Genomic DNA, 22125 nt, shown 5'->3' with positions numbered 1-22125 from the left:
CAGTTTTGTAATTTAATGACACAGAGATAGTTCGACAAAAATGCTGATCCAGCAAATGACAAATGTGATCTTAAGAACTATACCTCAATATAAACATTTCATTCTATGTTTCTAAACTTTTCATTATTTGTTTGGTCAGATTCAGCATGTAGAATCCTTGACAAAACAGGGACAAAGCATTCCATTTCTATAAGATCAGCGCTCAGCCTTCCCTTTTCTAGAGTAAAGGCTGTTCAGCCTTTCCAGGTGATTATAACATTTGTGACTGAAGTTTTATTTTCCCGCTCCTTCTGAGGTATGACCGCAGTAGACACTGTTCCTCAGGCCTGAGGGATTACAGTTTGGAATATTTGTATTTACAAAGTCATTTTCTCCGTGTGTCCATTGCCTTAACTCTTCGACCACAAGGACTTGGTTTCTGTCTGTTTTAATGTTGCTCAGTGTGAATGTCAGTCACCCCCCCACTTTGTAACATACGGGCACTTAGGTGCTGAGCAGTCGCCATTCAAAAACAAGCAGAGCCGGAATTCCCCTCTTGCATGTCTTAAAGCTGCTCTTTTTTGTTTGTACGATTTTAATATGAAGCTACCCAACTAATATAACTAAAGTTTTGATTAGTAAAATTGGGGAACTGAGGCGCATTGACACACACAGAGGAACACACACACATACATATAAGACCGAGAGTGACAGACACCCAAGGACAGGGAAACACTCAGAAAACAAAGATATCACAAATTGGCTCACTTTTGTTTCACAAATCCGACAGCAAATTCCGTAAATGCTTGTAGATAAACGGAAATAGGAAAAAGCCAAAGTGTTTGGCTGTGTTTTTTATTCTATTGAACAGATAATTAATCCTGTATCTGTAGACACCTGGTTAAAATCAGGAATGAGAAGAAGTGTAGTCAGCAGAATGGGACCCTGGGTGGGGAGAATCCATCACCTTAACCACTCTGCTTTCGCCTGCAGACCCTGTGCGCTCACCAAGGGGTGTTATATAAAATCACAGAATGGTTACAGAAGAGAGGGAGGTCATTCGGACGTCATGTTCCCGTTGGCTCTCTGGGAGAGCAATTCAACACGTCTCACTGTGCCGGCCTTTTCCCAGTCACCCTGTAATTTATATTCACATTTCCTCTCCTTGGAATTCCGACCAATCAGAAACCCCGTTCACTTTCTTGCTATAAAAATTCTTCTCCGCCGAAGCAATTTGCACGAAGTCCGCAAAACGACCTTCTGGCAATGGTGGGATTTGAAACCCCATCTTGTATGGAGACTGGAATTTATGTCCAGCGCCTTAGGCTACTCGGCCTGTCATCGTCTTAACTGGTATTGGCAGTGAATGAGAACATAAGAAATCAGAGCAGGAGTCTGCCAAAAGGCTCCTCGAGCCTGATCATCTACTTCATAAGATCATGGTGGATCCTGGGCCTCAACACCAATTTCCCGGCCGATCCCCATAGCCCTTGATTCCTTTGCTGTACCCCGTCTTTGTGGCATAAATGGTGAGTGCATTCCAACATTAACAGAAAAGTTGGTGGTTTAACATCATCCAACAACGGCCAAAGTCTCTTCCTCACCCTCCTCCTTTTCTACTCCCATTGCTGACACGGTTCCAGGTTGTGCACTTTGATCTGATGGAAATGTTCTCCAAACGTTGTCAGCCCTACTGTTATCCAGTAAGTTTCCAAACAGTCATATAAATATTAATTTCAAATAAAACGAGAATAAAAATAATTCAACTGCGTAGTACATCAAATTCCTGAGAAATATATGATTCAAAGCAGCGAATAGACATTCATTCTCTGAATGTACTAATAGAACTGGAGCACACCAGTGCATCGTGTGAAACTCCATTTAATTTGTGGATATTATACAACTGGTATTAAGAAAAAGGAGTAATGAAGACATTACATCATTTGAATGGTATTTTAGCTGAATTGAAGAGTTCAGTCTTCTGGTATAAAAAGGTTCGCTAAAATATCTAAGTTGTCATAATCCCTGACTATATCAGTCCACACGTACACAAACAGATCCTCACACACAAACACACACAAAACTCAAAAACAAACAAACACAGACAGGCCAACACACACAGAAACACACACACACAGACACACATGCACATACACAGACTACCCACAAACACAAAGGCACAGGCACACAGACGATACGCACAGGCAAACACACAAAGGCACAGGCAGGCACACACACATACATACACACACACACACACACACACACAAACACAAAGGCACAGACACACAGACACGCACGCACAGACAGACATACACATAGGAACAGACAGGCGCATACACAGACATACAGACAGACACACTGATACACAGACAGCCAGACACACAGGAAGAGATGCGCAGACAGGCAGATGCACACAATCATTTGATTCAAAATACCGATTAACCATTCATAACAATATAGTAATCGTCATTGGTTGTAACCAATTTTGATTGATGCCATCATTTGATGATTAGGGAGATGGCAAGGCTTCATTCTCATGAAATCAACAAACAAACATCACCAATTGTGGACTAATTAAAGTGAAGTCCACCTATTTTATGCAACTGGACATGTATTGCATTTCTGAGTTGGGAATGTAAGAAAACTAAGTTAAATAATCTCGGAATCAATATAACACAAACTGTGCAAAAAGGCAACAGTTACAATAACAATTAAATCAACACAATAAAAACATATTAATCTGCCATAATGACAACCCAACCATATTCACCAATATTTTCATTTAGGGTCGAAATTTCACAGACAGAATTCCACCTGGCGTCTCTCAAGGACTCCATCATTGACCAAGCTTACAGAGCAGACAGTTCAGCAGTGTTGTGGAACTGACAGATCTTTTCATTATATTATTGTGGTGTATTGTAATGTAGGTTTATGGGTGTGCGTATAGATGGTTCTGTCTGTGTGATTTAATTGAATTAGAGTCAGATAGACTGCAAGTTGAAATTATCAAAAGATATTAGGGGAAAAAGGTATTTTAAATGCTATTGAGTAAACATGGATGAGGTCTTAGCAAGTACAGTATGAAGGAAATACGCATTTTTAGATAAGTGAAGGAAGATAAGCAAGGCCAAGCAGTGTATTTATTTTCCCAAAGGTACTGGCCATATTTGCAACATGTAACATTTTTATATCATGGGAAAAGTAAATTTCGAAAGGCATATAGAATGATGGAAGACAGAGGAGCATACATGAAGAGGAATGGAAGGCTATGTTGGTGGGCCATGTAAAACTTAAGAAGACTGTGTAAAACAACGCTAGGGAAGCCTCCAGCCACTTTAGCAGACGCCTGCTGTATCCAGAAACCAAAGATGGAGGATTGCCTTTGGAATTCACTGTCAAGTAGATGCTGTGGTAAACTTGCTTGCTTGCTACTTAAATTTAAAATCTATTCTGGACTGCTGCCTTACAGATGGTGTGTTAAAGGAAAACCGGCACCGCATCATAAGGAAAATGTTGGAAGATATTGGGACCTGAACAGAAATCTCTGCTGATATTCTTATGACTGGGAGGGTCTGAAGGAATCTCTGAGGAGGTGGAGCGAACTCCGTGGGGTGATGTTCAGTGAGTTCAAGGGGATGATATCAGAGGGAATGGAGCAGGGAAAGAGGATCTTAGGGGTGATTTTCAGTGAGTTCAGGAGGATGGCATCAAAGAAAGTGGAGCCGATCAGCGAGAAAGTTCAGAATCAAAATATGAGACAGAGAAACATGGTTTATGACTAGAACAGAAAAGGTGGAAGCAGAGTTTACTGTTAACTGCGGTCACTGTTTAAAAATAAGGCGTCCCCCTATTTATGACAGAGATGAGGATTTATTTTCTCTGAGACGGTCATCAGTCTTTGGAACTCTGTCAAAAATGGCGCAAGCAGAGTTTTTGAGTATTTTTAAGACAGCAATAGATAGAATCTTGATAAGCTAGGGGATCAAAAGTTATGGGGTTCGGTGGGAATGTGGAGCTGAGGTTACAATCAGATCTGCCATGATCTGTTAAATGGTGTAGCAAACGAGAGGTGCCAAGAGGCCAGCGGCTGCTCCTAATTCATATGTACAGATGTATGTTCAGATTGTCAGCGTGTGCAGAACAGAAATTGGAGTGTTGGGATCTCCAGAACAGGGACAGAAAGTGTCTGATTGTGAGCTTACATAAACTGTGAGGCTGGAGTCTCTGTGTCAGATGGATCCCATTCTCTGGGAACAATTCTCATGGATTATGCTTGCATGTTGCTTCAGGCAGTGCGCAGTGCCTAGGAATTTCCACGATTTGTGCTCTCTGGTGTTCCTGATAAACTCCAAACTTTGGTAATCATTTGCAGGATTACTGCTCGGCGATGTGTCTGTGTCAGATCGGCCCCAGTCTCTAGGAATCATGATGGTCTGTGTCAAGTGTTCTGTTTGCATTATATATGCGTTTTATTATTCATTCATGGGATGTGGGCGTGGCTGTCTGGACCAGCATTTATTGCTCATCCTGAATTGCCCTCGAGAAGGTGGATTGTGACGTCTCTGTGTTATGAGTGTTTAATTGGACAAGATAGAGAGAGCCTAAGCAAATTCTTTGGGGACTTGGTTTCAACTCCCAACATTGCTGCTGTTGGAATGTGAATTCAATTAATAAAATCTGGAATTTAAAGCTGCACTCAGAAATGGTAACAATGGCAACTATCATCGATTGTCATTTAAGACCCATCTACACCGCTAATTTCCTTAGGGAAGAAAATCTGCCACCCTTACCCGTCTTGGCCTATATGTTACTCTGGACTCACAGTAATGTGGTTGATTCTTAACTGCCTTCTGAAATGGTCAAGAAAGCCAAACAGTTCAAGGGCAATTAAGATGAGAAACAAATGCTGGCCTTGCCAGTGACACCCCATCCCATGAAAGAATAACAAGAAAAAAAAGCTTTACTCTGTATCTAACACCTGCTACACCGAACCTGGGGGTGTTTGATGAGACGGTGTAACGAAAACTTTCTTCCTCCACATACTGTCCTGCATCGGCCTCTGAAGAAGCAGATCCCTTCTGTTTACAATTACCTGACATGTGGCTGTGACAGGCCAGAGTTTGAGTGAAATCCCGAGGTTCCACTCGCTGTGTAATCATTCTGCCTCTGGAGTTTGCCATAAAAAAGCTGAGACAAAGATCCCTTTATATGGGTGGGCCTTGGGTTCATATACATCCCAGACAGGACAGATGAAAAATTCCTGTCTGGGAGCATCTGTCGGTTTGGGAGAAAGGAGTTCAGAAAAGTCATAGCTTGTTTCACATTCAAGGTTTATTGACAATTTCAGAGAACATTTTACAGACAAAGTTTATTTTAAAGTGAACTGAAGTGAATATAACGACTGTGAGCCACTTTGAGAACAGAACACAACCGTAACAGGCACCAGGAAGAGAAAACAGGAGCTCAACATAAGGGGAATAATTGTGAATGAGGAAAGACGAAAGTTACATATTTACACAGGTAATTCAAACTACAGGGAAATTATAAGCAACCGTTACAGTACAGTCATAATTATCTCGCACATTTCAAACTGTAAGTCAGAAATACCCTCATGAATTGTCTTCGTCACAGATTCGGAATCAAGAACTGAAGGTATTTTACACATAGAGTCACCAAGAGGACATATTTTAAATTTGTAATGCAGAGATCTCTATAAAGAGCTGAGGAAAATCTATGGTGTCCAAAATTCAACCGATCACTCGATCTGTAAAAGGAGATAAAATAATGAAGCAGATGTTTAGGATCTCGGACATTTATGTTAGGGTTTTAATCATTGAAACATTGAGAGATTTTTCAAACCACTTCTGTCAGTTTGAAGTGTGAGTGGATTGAATCTTCTCACCTTCACCAGAGTGACGGCAGTGCTGTAACACATGCTCAGGAAGAACAGGATGATGAATGTGGAAGCTGTTGTCAAGATGTTGCCGTTATCATCGTCAGAGCCTTCGATCCAGATGCCATCTGTGGAATTTACGTGGGTATAGCACCCGAAATAAATTAGATTGTTTATTAATCCAGGATTTCTTACTGCCATTTTGCATTCACGTTTCTTTCTTAAGCTATTAATTTAATCTCTAATTTAATTTTTAATGTATGTCTACTGTTAAGTTCATGACATTCAGCAACCTATCTCTGTAACTATTTCTACAGCTGTCCTTCCTTGACATTCCTCATGTCGGAAGGTATGAGAAATTTTCTTTAGTGTCAGTTCATTTTCGAACAATTTTGTACGATCTATTATTAGAGAATATTACGGTGGATTTCGAGAGAGGTTCGTGAGCTACTTATTTGGAAACTGTGAATGTTGCAGTTTAAAAGCTCGGATGTGAGTTCCCATCTTGTTTGTTTATTTGTTATGGAAATATTTGGCACGTCTGTAACTTAAATTACTTTCTCAGTAAGAACATTGCTTCAGTGTGTTTGTCGGGTCATCATTGATTGGGACAACGGTTGGTGGATATGACCTTTAAAAAGTGCATTTGAACAATGTTTTCATCAATAGACTGGCGTTTGCGTTATGCCTTAGCGTTTGTGCCTGTGTGGATGAATTATCTCGTGTGTTACATGACTCTTTGTTTGTATTTTTCCATATGTGTGTATGACTGTTAATGTGTGTGTTCATGCGCCAATCAGTGTTGATTTGTGTAGTTGTTTGCCTGAGTCTGTGTATATACTTTGTGTTTCTATCATTGTATATAGTGAGTATTATTGTGCGTGTTTATGTGTTGAAGCCCATATTTATTTATGAATATCTGTGTTAGTTCGTATTTACGTGTTCATGACTGCTAATATGTATGTTCATATGTCTCTTTATATTCCACGTGTGAGTCAGTATCTTAACGTTTGTGTCTCCATAAATTTCTGTGTGTGTGTGTATGTTTGTGTGTGTGTGTGAAATTGTGCATTTATGTGTTGGTTGATTTTTGTAACTGTGTATTGATGTGCTTCTATGCCTCCATGTGTTCCCGTGTGTATGAGTATGTTAATATTTGTGTCGTCATGAATGTTCATCTATGTGCTTGTGTGCCAGTGTGTAGTCTGTTAATGTGCGTGTATGTGTGTCAGTCTATGTGTGTTAATGTGTGTCTTTACGTCTAAGTTTCTGTCATCGTGAATGTGTGCTTATGCATATGTTAATGGTTACAGTTGTGCTTTGTGTACTCCTGTGAGTCTGATTGTCTGATTTTATATGTTTGCCTTTGTGACTGTTTATTTATGTGTGTGCTTGTGTACATTTGTCTGCATGCTTGTGTGTGCGTGCACTTGTGTGGATATGTGCACTTGTCTGTGTGTGTATGTGTGCGTGTGTGTATGTGTGTGTCTGTGTGTATTTCTCGATGTGTGTTTTTGAATGTGTGTGTGTGCATTTGTGCCTATGTGTGTGAGTTTTTGTGTGTGTGTGTCGATATATTTGTGCATTTGTGTGTCTGTGTATATGCGTATGTGTGTGCATGTGTTTGTGTATGTGTGTGTGTGTGTGTGTGTGTGTGCGCGCGAATTTATGTGTTTGTGTACGTGTATGTGTGTGTATTTGAGTGAGTGTGCATGTCTCTATGTGTATGTGCGTGTACATTCATATGTCTGTGTGTGTATTTGTGCGTCTGTGTATTTGTTTGTGTGCGTGTGTGTTTGTGTGCCGGTGCATGTGTACGTGCATTTGTACGTGTATGTGTGTATTTCTGTGTGTATGTCTGTATTTGCGTGTGTGTGTGAGAGAGAGAGTGTGTCTATGTATTTGTGTGTACACGTATGTATCTGTGTATATGTGTGTCTGTGTGAGTGTCTGCATCAGTTGAGTGTGGTTTTATCAATTGTATGTATTTTTAGCATTGCTCCAAGCTCCAACGTGTACCAATAACCCAGTCTGACCTTGACGGTGAGAATTATGGTTAAAATTTTCGATCTTATTTCTATAGATGTGCATTTTGTGAGATGCGAAGTGATATCAGGTGAACAAATACAAAAAATCAACATAAAACTCAGTGAGAGAACATTGAAAACCCAGGGAGGATTCAATCACCAGTTTAGATTTGGATTATGTGAAATCAATGTTAGCATAAGGTCAACATGAACAATGGTGAGTTCAAAATCTGTGGCCAGAAAATTGACTTATACTGTTGGCAACTGAGTCCTTATAGCAGAGATCTGATCCCTTCCAGATTCAATGCTGGAGGAGTGGAGTATAGTGAGTTAATGGTTTCCCCTTTCTCAGGTCAGCTAAGCAATTTACTTTCGGTTCTCTCTGCTAAAGAGGTGGAGGTAGATTGGGTTAACTAATCACCTTTCCCCCTTTCTTCTCATTGGAGCATTGGAGATACAGTGGATAACTAAAGCCACCCACCCCCCTTCACCCTTTGCTAGGAGAGTAGAGGGGCAGTGGGTTAACAAATGCCCTTCCCCCTGTATCTGTTGGGGAAGTGGGGGTACAGTGGGTTAACAATTTCCCTTCCACCTCTTTCTGATGAGAGATTGTTGATAGATGTTCCTGTGTGACCCTCACTTCAGTTCCCAGTGGGTGTGGTGCAGCAGCTTAAAGCTGATATCATTTTAAAGGGATGGATAATAAGAGAATCAGGAACACCGAGATCGAAATGTGCTGTGTTTGTTTGTCGGGAGTCAGAAATTGTCAGATTTTTCCTCTATGGGAGGAGAGTTAGTGAAGTTATTTTGCGGAAGCCTGTAATGAATGAGTTTTACTCTGCCTCTAACCCAGGGTGTATCTGAGCTGGGAGCACTGGGTGTATGAGACTTGGATCTGAGATCTTTGAATGTCCGATTTTAAATGAACAGGGATAACATTAGCAAAAGTGGAAAGCAACATTAGTTAAGCAATTGTATAATTAAATCACGATTGGAAGAAAAGGCCTTTATTATTTTTATTAATGTTCGATATGCAACCCATGAACTCTCACTGACATGAAATGAAGGTGTCCATCAGTGCAAGGGAAATGTTCACAAAACTCGGTTTACCGCTGGATTTATCAACCATTCTGTTGATGATCATCAGGGGGATCACTTCATGTCCCACCACACAGGAATAAGGAGCGCCACTGGCCCACTCCTCCACTGCAATGGTTAACAGGCTGTACATGAAGAAGGAGTGATTACTGTTCACCATCACCTCGGTATTCTTGTAGTTCCTGGGATTCACCGGCTTGTCATTGATGGTCCACTTGACAAAGATCTCTCGGGGGTAGAAATCTTTCACTAAGCAGCTGAGGGAGACGAATCTCTGAACAGAGACATCTTCCACCGAGGGCAGGAGGACAGACACGGATGGTTCCCGCAGATTTTTCGCTGCAGAAAACGTGCAATAAATGTCAATAAACTGGACAATTTCAGAACCAGAAAGAAAAACGCTGCTACGATGTTAGAGAAATGGGGTTTGTGTTGAATCTTAAAGGTTTCCATTTTCCACTTTGGGATCTGTCTGCTTTTCCAGCTTGGAGTAAAGTTGGATGTCTAAGAAATTAGGGTAATCAAAAGCTGCATAATAACGAACCTTTATAGGATTGGCTAAATAGCATGGATTGTCTCTCTGGAAAGAGGATTTCTAAACAAGTTGACCTCTAAACATTCTTAGCTCAGGCTGCCATGTTGACATTCCTGAGCTGGTAGGCTGGAGTCTTGTGCACCCCCCCATCTGTGAAAATGTTTAGAAAGGACCAGGTTGTGAGCATCAGCATGATGTAAACTTAAAATCTGACCTCGAGCAGGGGATGCAGTAACCACCCTGACAGTTTAGGCACATGTCCTGACCATTGGCCAGAAAAGTTTGCATTGGCAATTGACACTGGGTTAGTTACCAGCCCCCAGATAAAGATTATATTACTAAGTGCTCAGGCACAGGGCCTAGGTCCTGGTGGGCTCAAATGCTGGTGAGGTGCCGTGGTGAGGCTGCAGTGCCAGTCGGCAGCTGCCTTCCTCAAAATGGCCAAGGAGGAGGAGGAAGGTGAGGTCAATGCACTTTGTGCCAAACAGCAACAGACCATTCAGCCCACCTGGACTGTGCTGGTGTTTAAGCTCCACACCGGGCTTCTCCCATCTTACTTCATCTAAACCCAATAACACCATCTTCAGTTCATTGTTCAGTCATCTACTTACCAATTTCCCCCAGAATGCCTACAGGCCCAGAGCGTTTAGTTAGTGGAATTACCAATCAGGGTAGACCATGAATACACTGAATGGTAAATATTGACCCTAACACTGGAAAGAGACACAATGACTCGCTTATTGCTTCAATTTCACCGCTCACCTGGTTCCTTGTGGATGGAACTTTTTAAAGGAATCCGCAGATCTTGATGGCTCACCACTCAGTAGAACTCAGCCCCACTCAGCCAGGCTTGTGTCGAGATGGTTAAGTTGCGGACGACGCTGTTGGGATCCTCTCCCGGTTGAACGGCAACCTCTGATTTCAAAGGCTTCGATTCTTGGGTCTAGGACACGAGGGTTCCATAAGGGGCATTAGAAACGATGCAGTTTAAGGTCACCATCGCCTCCAGTAAGACCTGTTCTATTGGCGGTGGAAGCAGAGTAATTGTGGGATCGCTGCACTGGGAATGATCTATGAAACAGAAATGAAAATCAGCCAAAGTTCTACCTTTAGAATTAAGACAGCAGTATTCAACCTTCACTCTCTAAAGGAGAATAAATCATCTTTGGCATATCAACCTCTAACTATTATCTTTAATCTGCCTTACACAATGGAAAATCAGTTTGATCTACGTAAATCGTTCTCATTATATGAGTCGTTCAGCCCCGGAAACATTCTAATGAATCTGCGTTGCCCCAGTCCCAAGACAAATATAGCATTCCCAAGCCCTGGAATGCAGTGCAGAACGCCGTTTTCTAAATAGGTTGGATATCCTTGGCAATACATAATCCAGAAGCTATTGCCAGTTACTGTAATCGGTTTGTATCTCTTACCAGGTCTGTTGATGTTTCGACTTTAGGTGATCCCTTGATGAGTGACCTGACAGGCATAGGCCGCGTCGGTGAACCATTCCCGAGCGGAGACTTTCAGCCGACTGGTCGCCGAGAAGTTCCCGTTCACTGCAAAGGCGAGAGAGGTGACAATTCCTGAATCCATGGGTTGTCCATTCTTCAGCCACTTCACGGTGATTGACTTTGGACGGAAATCAATGATTGAACAGACGGCGGTTGCAAATTTGTTGGTTGTAATTTCTTCCCTGGAACTCACGGTGAGGAGAACAGTTGGAAGGAAGTCCGGAAGACCTTAAAGAAACACGGGTTTGACATTTCTTGGAGAAGAAATTGTTAACAGATACAATGAGTTCCTATATTTTAACAGGCTTTTTCCGTTAATAGGCCCTAACCTGGATTTTCATGGGATCAGAACTATGCAGAGCAGTATAAATGCGTTATTACCAAGGCCCTGTACAGGTTAATCACAGCCTTTCTGTTTCTCACAGGTTCCTCAACACTTACATTGCATTCCAACGCTCTTGTCTGAGCCGCTGTGTCGAATCTCACAGTTGATTTTGCTGCACTCTCCCTCTGAATCGGTGGTTAACTGGCTGCTCAGGGTGTAGGTTCCCTTCTGGTTTCTCACTGACGGGTAAGTCTTAAATCCAGTGGTGATCGGCTGTCCATCTTTCTTCCAGGTCAGGCTGGTGATTTCTGGGGAGTAGTCTGTCGCCAAACAGCCGTAGGTGACGGAGCCGTCGGTGTTGTGTTGCTGACAGGGGGAGATCAGGCTGTAGAGAATGGGCGAAGACGGTGTCGCTGGGAAAGAATGGCCGATTGAACAAGTTAGACTCTGATTTGTGATCATTAAGTAACCAAATAACTCAAAATTTGACTATAAGTATAAACTTCTACTAATATATTCCAACTAAAACCTACATCCACGTTTGAACTTCTATTATTTCCATAATTTGGTAATCCTGACCTGTCCGTTCCCTCTTTATAAATCCACACCTTTTTCTCCGCCTCCATCGTTTTACAAAAAAAGGGAACATTTTGATGTAATCTGGATGAAGTGCCTTTCATTGGATTAAAATAGAAGAGCACAGGATTTTCCCCATTATTTCAGCCACCATTTATTTCTCAAAATCATTTCTCGTTTTGTAACCAATAAATTCGCTCGTCATACATGTCATTGCAGTTTTGGAAATTGGCCCTATTGAAATTGATTTCTGTCCCCCCCCCCCCCCCCTCCCAGTTCCCCAAAAATTATGACTCCGTTTCAAAAGTACCTAGGTAGTGAGTGCTTATAAAATTGCCATGACACTGTCAATTGAATCCAAGATAAAATAATTCCAACATTTTATAATCAAGACCTGTCGTGTCCTTTGAGCTAAAATGGGTTGTGAGGCCTGGCGTGACACGCCTCCATGCAGTTTCAATGTTGTAGAAAATGAAAACCTAGAGCCTGAAATGGGCGTTCTGACCATGAAACTGCTTTATACCCAGTGAAATCCGGAACATTGAACCATTAGCGTTCTTCAGATCTTGATTCCTGTTGAGGAATGCTCTCCCCTCCCCAAATATTTTCGCATTAGATTCTTCCAAATTGTGTCCATTGAGGACCTCTCTACATATGTTCACTATCAGCATTTGGGGGCTTGGCTTAAATAGCCAAGTGGTTATGGTACTGGGTTTGTAACCCCAAGATCAAGAGTTCAAATCTCACAATGGCAAACTATGAAACAATGTAACTTCATCTGAAACAGATGGAAACAGGTTTACTCAAAAGAGTATCAACATTTGGGGAAATACATTTTAACATCTGCGCAAGCCAGGCCACTCCACGATATCCGTTTAAGATGCTGCGTTAAAACTGACCTCCCCGACAAAGCCTTACTTTTTTTTAGTTCATGGAATGTTGGCGTCGCTGGCCAGCATTTATTGCCCATCCCTAATTGCCCTTGGATCAGAAGAAATCGGAAATGGTATAGTGGTCATCATCAGACTTTTAATTCCGGATTTTTTTCTTTCATTGAAAACAAATTTCGCCCCAGAGCATTACCCTCCACAGCATTATCCTGGGTCTCCTGTCCAGTGACAATTCCAGTATGCCACCGCCTCTCCTTCATTTGATTCGGTTTCAGATCGTCTCTTATCACGGTCCAATGTATTGTCTTGGGAAGTATTACTGCACTGAAGTGGCTGCATAAATGAAGGTCATTGTTCTGTTCAGAGGATACAATTGTTTTAATTTCGATGGGTTTAGTTTCCCTAATAACAGAACTCCTACTACTAGATATACAAGTTAAAACACGTTTAAAACAAATCCCAGCATGTTAATGAACCATAACCCAGAATTATAAAATAATTAACTGTGACAGCAGGGAAGCAAACTATAGGGTCGACCACACCACTGAAGGCCCTCGCCAGCAATCCCATTAACCTTTCAATCCGAATCTTCCTTTTGAATGTTCCATTTTACCAAACCATTATGGGTTCCACGTACAATAGTCTTTCTGGTAGTACTTATCAGATCCTAACAACCCACAGTATAGAAAAATTGATTCATCCTCTTTCCCTTCATTCTTTCCAGGTTTATTGTAACACATCGTCCTCTACATACCAACTCACTAATTTGGGGAAATAATTTGCTGAATTCCTGTTAAAAAAAACAAAACCTTTCAGTTGTACAAGTCACCTCTCGTAGAGCTCATCCTAGTCTTCTTTGTTCGGATGACAGTAATGAACGTTTGCAATAACTGATTGATGGCCCTTTTCAAATATAAACTGAACCATTTAGCACACATATTACAGAGGTGTATTTTACATGACTTACCACCTGGAATTGAATATTTGGATTAATTGGCACTGAGTCTAGCCTATCTCTTTCCTTCTCAGTAATTGAGAAACAGTAATGCTCTACGAAAAAAATATGATTTGTGCTCTATTCTGAGTGGTCTCTCTCAGGAGAGTAATTGTCATCCAAATGATATTAACTTGAAGGGTGAAGAGAAGTATAGAGACCCAGGATGCATATTCACAACAGTTTTGAAAGCAGCAGGATAAGTTGAAAAGATGGTTAAGAAAGCGAATGGACAACCTGGCCGTGTAAATTGGAGCATTGAATAGAAGGTAGCCACGTTAAAGTTTTACAAATGACTGACCAGGCTGGAGTATCTTTTGCAAAATTCTGACCACCGCTTTAGGACGAATGTCAAGTCCCCGGGGAGAGTACAGGGAAGATTTACCAAGCTGATGTCAGGAATGAGAGAGTTCAGTTATATAGAGAGATTATACTAGCCAAATTGTTCTCCTTAGAGCCGCGAAAGGTAAAGGGCTACCGGATGGATATATTAAAAATGATGAGATATTATTGATACCGCAAAAGGAGAAACGTTTTCTGCTGGATATCGAGAGGTCACAGATTTGAACCAATTGACACAATAATTTGGAAGTGTGCAGGTGTTGCAGAAGGAGCTTTTCGATGTGTAGAGGATGTGAATCCGGGAATCATATGATGGCTACAGCACAGCAGAAGGCCATCCAGACTGTTGTTGTCTATATCGCTTCGTTGCATCTAAAATGTGCAAGGGAATTGGACATGCCCTCGAGGGGGATCCACTAACAGGATTATGAAGATAAATCTGAGATGTGGGTCTTTCGGTGAAGGCCAAATTGCTTCTTTCTGTGCGATAAGATTCTATGATTCTACTCTACTCAGTGGAAAAAGTTCTTTCCAATTTAATGGGATTAATGGCTTCATAATTTTCCACACCTCTTTCATATACTTATATTGTTTGTAATAATGGACAAGGGTGTTAAAATAAAAGGGCCTGAGGATTTGACGGGTCAATCGAATGGTGTCAGAGATATAAAGCTCACAGTAAAACAACTGATTGCAAGCTCAATGCATCACTTTAAGTCTTTGAAATAAATGTAATTCAGTGACTTTATGTCCTGTGTCGTGACCCTGTTGGACAATTGCATCTCATTCAACTGTGAACTTTTTAAAATAATTGAACAAAATAATAATTTGAAACGTAAGTTTATTATGATGGTTATTTTGGCAAGGGAGTCTTGTCATTGTCCATTTCGGTCGTCTAAATAACTCGCAGCCTCCTATCAGGGCAGAACAGACGCTGCTCTCTGGAGCCTCACTGTCACTTCCTGATACCGTTTATTCTGAAATTGCGCGCAAACTCAGGTCACTCGCATTCAATGATTTGCTGATGCTCAAAATGTTTAAACACAATTAATTCATTAAAAAATATGCCGTTCTTTTTTCAGAAGGATGGTTAAAATCTATTAAATTGCAATACTTCGTCCGAGCAATGGAAGAATTTATTTTCCTATTTCTGGCTCGACAGCGCACGCCTAGTTAGTTAGATGCTAATTAAGTTTGCTTCAACTGTGCGGGGAGACTTTCAGGTCAGGCAAAGGTCAAATATGGAGTAAAGGCTCCATCCCGACTCCACTGCCCATAATGCTCCTACGCCATCCGCCACCAACCCCCGCTCCTCCACCCACCACCGGAGTGAGTCAACTCCTATATCCCAAAACATGTCCACCATTTACAAGGCATAATTCAGAAAGAAACTGAATAATTTCCACTTACCTGTATGAGTGCAGATCCAACAACACTCAAGAAACTCGATGCTTTCTAGGACAACGCAGCCAGCAAAATTGGCACCCCTTAAATATGCACTTCCTCCACCACCAACATGCAGAGGCAGCAGTGTATACCATTTACAACATGCACTGCAACAACTCGCCAAGACTCCTCTGACAACACCTTCCCAATCAGCGTCCTCTGGCAGCTAAAAGGAAAATGGTAGCCGGTGTATGAAAATATCACCGCCTGCAGTTCCACACCAGGACACACACCACCTTGACTTGGAACTGTATTGCCCTTCCTTCACTGTCGCCTGGGCAAAACCCTCGAACCCCCTTCCTAGCATTACCGACACTAAATGGTCATTAGCGCTTCAAGAATGCACCTAAACAATACCTTCTGAAAGGCAAATAGGAATGATCAACAAATGCTGACCTTGCCAGCGACCCTAACACCCATGATATAATTTAAAAGAAAACACAGCCTATTTACTCCCTCCAAATTACAGAATAGCTAGAGTGTGGATTAAATACAGAGTAAAATTCGTTCTAAGATGCCCAATCTAATAATCCCAAGGCAGATATCACGTTATAAATTGACCAAAACTTCTTCCCCAGTCTGTGGTTGTTTCTGATTCTCGCAGCAGACTGTTTAGGGATCCCATTTCTGAGGCGCCCAGTCAAACATGAAGTCAAACATTCACATTTCTCACAGATACAAGGTTTTTGAAGAAATAAATCAAATTACACTTCCTGAAATGCAGGAGAGAGAACCAGAAGGTTTACAAGCAGTCAGGAAGATTCCTAGTCCCAGCACAGTGACCAAGCGCACAGAAACAGAACAGAAACAAATAGTGCAACAAGCGAGTTCCCAGCAGATACATCTATTCAATCTGTCCATTTCATTCAAGCTGTTTGATTTTAATTCATCAATGGTCAATTTACTACAACGATAAGTCTATACCTTCTTTGAAATTAAATTAATATTCACTTCAAAGCTTCCTTCATCTTCCACTAATTCTCCCAGTCTATCTGCAATCTTGAAAATAAAGATTTAATTTGCCTGAAAATGAGCAAATAAATATTACAGATTAAAGGTGACCTGATGTCCATAAAAGTGACAGGGTAAGCAATACACAAACCAGGAAACATTCACATTGAAAATGGTGACTCACAGATTTGATAAAATTCCACAATTCAATGTAATGAACACAATCATCAAGGTGAAGCACCTTATCGAGCTGAGCACAGCTGAGTAAAGAAATGTATTATTTTCTAAAATCATTTTGGATACAATTAAAAATTCTTTCCGGCCATTGAGGTTTGTACTCACCGTAGCGACTCAATTGTAGGAGGTCATTATATTGAATGAATTAGCAATTCTATTATGTTGGAAGTTAATTATCTTATTAGCTGATTTATACTCTATTAAATGAAAAATAGTTTTTGATAACTCAAAACATGTTTCTGCTTAATGCTTTGTGAAATAATTGGGTATAAAGAAATTAACATGACGATTAGCCTATGTGAAACAATAAACGTCAAAATAATAGATGGAAAGGTTTAGACATATATTACTTTGACTTAAATCTGATCACATTTTAATACTTTAAAATGGACAATATTTGCTCCTGCCCTCTTTTTTTTACCAAGAAACTTACAAACATTGCATGTTCCTGAAGCTATTGATATATCATGAACTGTATCTCAGTAAGTATTTCACATGATGAATTTATGAGTAGAATATTTCAAGAAGTTCCAAATTTGTTGGGTCACATCGCACTAACCCGTCGATGGGCTGTAACATCAGCTGGTTGCCAAAGCAGGACTCAGATTTATATATGGTCGTCAATCGTAGCTATACATATAATTATAGGAGTAAATATAAATACAAACAACACTTGTACTGATCATAAACTGCAAAGGTTTATATAAAACGGACGTTTGTGATCAGTAACGGTGCTGTCTTGATTTAATAACTCAGACGATCTTTTATATTTACTCCTGCTGTTTACACAATTCCGGCAGATTAATTACTAAATACGTTATTAATTGATAGAAGGGCCAAAGTTATCACTGTAAAACTTGGGAACAATTCATTCAGGTAATTTGCGACAGTGAAACATAACGGGCAAATGCAGTCGAGATTTTGTTGTTCAATTTAACAATTGATAAGAATTAATTATAAAGCTCAGACATAATCCGCTCCTCACCTATAATTCTATCCTGTGCACTTCCCAATTATTGGAGACAGGATATTGTTATTAAACTCGAAGCTAATGTTAAGCTTCTGTATTTAAATTAGTCTGTTTGAAATTCACGTTTTTACTTGACTATCTCTAGCCATATACAATCTGCACCTTCTTACAATTTAACTAAGATCATTATGAACAATCCTTTCACTTCCAGGGACGTCCACCTCTCATAAAACTGTTTAAAATTAGATTAGATATAATTATTTCGCTATCCAACTACAAATGACGTTGAAGGAATAATATGGTTGCGACTGCACACAACTAAGATAATAACCAGATGCATGTATTACCAAAATGCAATGTAAAACTTAAATTTAATTGGATGCAAACTTTCATTCATCTGTTTTAATCAGGGGCATACCAATTAATTCAAAACAGCTTGTGAAACTGAGCACTAGGGTGGAATAATTAAGTTCTCATTGAAATAGTTTTAGGCATTATCAAAAAACCTTTCCAATGTATAAACTTTTCTGGTCATCTTAATTGTGCTCAGTGCACAGCAGAATTGTGAAAGGTTACTAATGGTTCGTGGCATTCATGTAAAAGCATCTTTGGTTAATATTAATGGGAGTGTGACGGAGAGGATGCATTTTAAGAGAGCCAGTGCAGACTCGATGGGCCGAATGGGCCTCCATTTTCACTGTAAAGATTCTGTGATCATGTAATATGGAGAGACATTAGCACATTGATAACTAGTTGCATTACATTAATTTTACTCTCCCATTGGTAAACTTGTTATTTAAGTAGTTTATGATTGCAATTACAAATTGTGTCCACAATGAGCGTCAGAAACCATGGCTTAGTTTAATCTACAATGATCACTTAAAATTAAAAAAAGTGCATCAACATATGTTTAAAGGTTTATTTTTTCATTTCTAAAGTGTGCCTGTTTTAGGCGCACAATCCAGTTTCAAACGCGTTTGCATTCAATAAGAAAACGTGTAACCTCTTGATGTCATGGAGTTTAAACAACACAGAAATGTCAAACAGTTTCACATTCTTGTGTTATTCAAATTGTCCTCAGTAGAAAAGCACCAAATCACATCATTGAGGGGCTGAAACCCGTTTCATGGTGAAGCAGCTCGATTCTGCAAACACTTCCAACAGAATCAAATGTAATTGCAAGAAAGTTTCAAGATAAAATCCAGCCAACCCGCTCGTAACCAAAGGATTTGATTATTAACATAAACAGGAATATGGGATAATAGCAACAGCATTGAGTAAACAGAACACACACAATAAATTAATATGTACATTTTTGGCATATTTTATTGACACTGAGTTGTTGGTTATATCACTACATTACAATAATTGTAATAAAAATTATAAAGTTATATCAATTTAAATCTGAAAAAAGCTTCAAATTTACCATTAATGCTTTGCTAGATCACATTAACGTTTATTGCTGAAAAAAGACATTTTTGTTGAAACTTTTCGTCTTGAACTCATCAGGACAATTCACAAGAAAATAAAAATGTCAAGGGAAACAACATATATATCTACTGTATGAGAACAGGCTGTTAATTTGTTGGAAAGTGGTCTCTGATTTGTAGAGGCATTGACATGGAGAATGCACCAGTTGATAATGACTGACAGTTAACTGCCAATCACTGTTTGAAATTTAAATCAGACATTGTACACGGAATGAACCAGCAAATGCCTGTCACTTATTTTGTTTAGCTGAAACGGGAGAAATGTGTGTAAAACAATGCAGAGAATACCTGCAAAGAACAGGGCCCTGTGTATTAACATACGCAGCTCCCAGTACATATAAATGCACCACACTGCGAGCCCGATTTGCCTTAAAATTCATTCATGGGATGTGGGAGTCGCTGGCCAGGCCACCATTTATCACCCATTCCTAGTTCAGAGGGCATTTAAGAATCTACAACATTGCTGTGGTCTGGAGTCACACACTGGCCAGAAAACGGCAGCTTTCCTACCCTGAAGGATATTAGTGAACCAGATGGGTTTTTACAACAATCGACAATGACCATTATTTCATGCTCATTATCAGCCGTTTAAATTCCATGTTGTTATTGAATTCAAATTCCTTCTCCTGCTGTGGCTCTGGGTCCCAAGAACAATACCTTGCATCTCTGGATTACTAGTTCAGCGACAGTACCACTACAGCATCGTCTCCCCAAACTTAAATTGGCTGTCAGTATTAATACACTGAGCATTATTCTTCAGATGTTGTCCAGTCGCGGAATCATATCTAATGTTGAACATGGCGTTTTGAGTTTTGCAAGCATGGGCTCGTTGGCTACGAACCATACCTTGTCCATTGTAGGAGGTACATGCTACTTGATACAATCCGCCAATCTCTGGACCGCACGGCCTACATTTTTTAGCATCACGCTGGCACTGAAATTCATATACAATATTACTCAATTTTATGATAAGCAGAACATCATTTTGGATTGACGGCAGCATCCTGTTAGTGGCGAATACTACTCTGCTGCTACTGCAGAGTAGCAGTGTGAAACAGCGAGGTTCACCTCTTGCTCAAGCTTGTGAAATACTTTGCCCTTTCAGAGTAATCGAGATAGACTGGGCACTTTTCAGGGCCGAAAATGATGGCATTGGGCACATTCATGAGTTTGCATGATATACAGCGTGAAATGACCTGACCAAGGTAGCCATTATCCCGCAGGATATCTTTGATACACCCGATTTCAGCATTAGGCTTGCACAGTGAGCAAATGTCTCGGGCCTGATTTACGAGTTTTCCGATAAGGCCATCATGTGCATTGAACAGCGAAGGAAGGCTTGTGGAAGACCATGGTAGAGAACGTCTTAAAAGTTTTCTCAACCAGTACGTCAAGGAAAGGGAGTTCATTTTACTCCTCCATTTCAAAGTTGAATTTGAGAGCAGAATGGATCTCATTAAGGTGATTAAGGAAATTACTAAAGTTTTTTGAGCTACCTATGAGCGTTCATAAGCATTACATGAATATTTGCCAATTTAAGTACCACAAAATCAGATTAAAATATTGTTTTATCGCATTTAACCGCTAAAGATTTTGTCCTATCATCATATTTAAAATACATTTCAATGCTTAATGTTTACGGTGGATGGTAAAACTTGACGCCACCAGATGACACTGAGATTAAAATATGTAGAAATGTCAAACATTTAACAGATGCTTGGTATTTGACATCACCCAGCCACACAGTATCCTCAGCACATAAACACCAAATCACATCAAACAGGGATTGAACCCCTGAGCATTTTCTTTTGTCGAGAAACAGATGAAGTTTTTAACCCCTTTCCATCAGAATCACATGAAACATTCCAAAAGCAAATCCAATATAGAACCCAACAAGCCCACCTTTCAGTCAACAAGTTAAATGTTAAAATAAACAAAAATATAAACAAAGAACCACATGAAACAATTGATAAACAAATACATGGTTCTGACCTGCAGTCACCGTCACCATGGTTCCTTGTCCCCAGTATTCGCCACCCCAGTATGCATTAGGCTGCCATGAACAGTAATAGATGGCGGTGTCTTCGGTCTTCAGGTTCATCATGTCCAAAGAGAGGATATTGTTTGATAAGTCTTTGGACGCAGTAAATCGATTCTGAATCCCTGAGGCATAGTAATTGTTGTATGAAGTATAGTAGTAAAGAAGCCACTCCAGCCTCTGTCCAGGAACCTGTCGGACCCAGTGCATGCTGTAGCTGCCAAGATTGAACCCGCTGGTTTTACAGGTCAGTCTCAGGGAGCCTCCGGGACGCCCGGTCTCTGCCTCAGGCTGAGTCAACACAACATCGGACTGGACACCTGTAAAAATATATGAAAAACCCGAGGATTAATCCTGGTGAAATGATTCCTGACCTGTAACATTCCAGAGAGAGACTAACACTGAGACAGTAACAGTGAGAGGCTTGGACAATAAAAACCACTCACGGGATAAGAAAGTCAGCAACAAACTGAGAGAAATCGCCGGCCTCATCCTTCTGGTCATTTGGGACAAATGGTCCTGGCCAGAACTCAGTGAACGAACCAGCTCCAGGACTTTTGGATTCCGGTCCCAGTGAGCGGCATTTAAATACCCGGCAGAAGGGGGCGGGTTTCCAGGCGTCGCCTGTTGATTTCCTGGTGGAGGCGGCGACTGGATCCACGCCCCACCCTACACATCCCCAACAGAATGGACTCAGATGTTTACAATAGGTTATTGTTAAAGGTGGACATTTTACCTGTGTCGGGATATTCGGCTGAATGGATTCATTGAAATGTCTCCATTGGCTCCAATGGTGAAGTTGCAGTTGAGCATCTGT

General features: G+C 40.6%; 1 pseudogene; it reads right to left on the bottom strand.

The window, feature by feature from the left end:
* Positions 1-5680: 5680 nt before the first annotated feature.
* Positions 5681-21826, bottom strand: LOC121270395 (annotated as a pseudogene).
* Positions 21827-22125: the final 299 nt, after the last annotated feature.

The sequence above is a fragment of the Carcharodon carcharias genome, chromosome 27 (genome assembly GCF_017639515.1).
Source record: "Carcharodon carcharias isolate sCarCar2 chromosome 27, sCarCar2.pri, whole genome shotgun sequence".
Classification (NCBI taxonomy): domain Eukaryota; kingdom Metazoa; phylum Chordata; class Chondrichthyes; order Lamniformes; family Lamnidae; genus Carcharodon; species Carcharodon carcharias.
Note: the sequence above shows the minus strand (reverse complement) of the source record. Positions and strands in the feature narration are given on the sequence as shown.